The 1792-nt window shown below is 34.3% G+C and overlaps 1 pseudogene; it reads right to left on the bottom strand.

Moving 5' to 3' along the window:
• LOC137623318 (alkaline phosphatase-like) overlaps positions 1 to 1792 on the bottom strand; it is a 68472-nt pseudogene that overhangs the window by 37222 nt on the left and 29458 nt on the right.

Below are 1792 nucleotides of genomic sequence, written 5' to 3'. Positions count from 1 at the left end.
GCACGGGGCTTTTAATGTTATTTCCTGACGCGCATAAAACGCCAACCTTCACTTTGCATAAGCTGCCTTTTTAAATTTCTTATTTGCCTCTGCGCTGAATGTTTGCCTTCCCTTGCATCCAAGTTAATGAAACGTTAATAAATTTTCCAAATGAACCAAATGGACTTTTTACGCTTTTATGCACTTTAATGCTATGAAAAATCATCTCACCTCGGTTAATAAACCTAATTCTGTAACGTGGATTACGAATGTTTCCGTTTCAATGATTATTACTTTCGGCTCTTTATTTCTGATATAGATTTATTCGAGCGAATCCTAAGGCTTTCATAAACTTTATTACGGTTGCAAATATTATCCTTTACATAAATAAAGTTTAACTTTATTCTAGGACAAAATGATATTCTATTAATATTTATTTCCATAAAAGAGATAATTTTAAACATATGTAAAGTCTACTATATGTTTATTCAAGAACAAAATAAGACTTGGGTAATATTTATTACGTTGAAAATATAATTATCAACCAGTGTAGAGGTTTACCAAAGTTTATTTGGGGACAAGATATTATTTTGAAGCTTTTTGCCCAGAAAGAAAAAAATAATTATTAATTTGTGTATAGTCTGCTATAAGTTTATTCGTGGAGAAAATAAGGCTTCTGCAATATTTTTACCATAGATAAGGTAATTATTAACATGATGAGAGAGAGAGAGAGAGAGAGATGAGAGAGAGAGAGAGAGAGAGAGAGAGAGAGAGAGAGAGAGAGAGAGAGAGATTCAATATGAGCAAGTGATTTTGATAATTGAAAATTACAAACCAGGAATCAGAGAAGTTTTATGGATTTTACACTTCTATTCAATAGGTTAGGAAAGACTAAAATAATCGGCAATAGATTTTAGGAGGGGAGAAAGAGAGAGAGAGAGAGAGAGAGAGAGAGAGAGAGAGAGAGAGAGAGAGAGAGGAGAGAGAGAGAGAGAGAGAGAGAGAGAGGAGGGGGGTACTCCATACCTTTGCCAATGCAACGAAAGGGAATTTTTCAAAGGAGAGGCGGTATCCTTCTCCACTCTGTCCCATTCTTTGTCCTTTCAGTATCCTTCCAGCCGTAACTGTGGAGAGCCCCATTCCATCACCCACGAACAGGATGACGTTTTCGCGTAGCCTTTGGATGCTCTTCGTGCAGCCATTAGTTCATCCATCTGGTTCTTGGCTTGGCTGTACCAGTAGTCTCTGTCTGTTGGAGAAGATGGATATAGCATGAGTTTTTTAATGAATTTACGAATTACCTTATATCTGTTTATTATAATAATAATCATTGGACATAATGTAAGTTTTTTAATGTGGATACAAATTGACCATATGTAATAATGACTACTTCTTAATATGATAATTTATTAACTGCTGATGTAATTTGTGAGATGGTGTTATGAAGTGTCCTTGCTTTCAAGGCCAATTTCTATCCATAAATGGTGCCATATACAGTCTATTAGAACAATCAAAAAGGGAAATTGGTGATGTGATAATATATGATTCTTATAATTACGATTATTGATTGACTGCTGATGTGATTTATGATATAGGGTTATAAAGTGTCCTTGCTACCAAGGCAAATCATAATCAAGGCATAGAGAATTTATCATAATAATAAAGGGGTGAATTGGTGAAGAAGAGAATGGAAGAGCACAAAAATGTTCGTGACATGCGCAGCATATAAGTAAATTATTTTATTCATGTTGATTGCATAAGAGCCAAGAAATTGGTGTATTTTAATATGTTCAAGAAAAATGAGTACAGTTGA

Source organism: Palaemon carinicauda, chromosome 2 (assembly GCF_036898095.1).
Source record: "Palaemon carinicauda isolate YSFRI2023 chromosome 2, ASM3689809v2, whole genome shotgun sequence".
Classification (NCBI taxonomy): Eukaryota; Metazoa; Arthropoda; class Malacostraca; order Decapoda; family Palaemonidae; genus Palaemon; species Palaemon carinicauda.
Note: the sequence above shows the minus strand (reverse complement) of the source record. Positions and strands in the feature narration are given on the sequence as shown.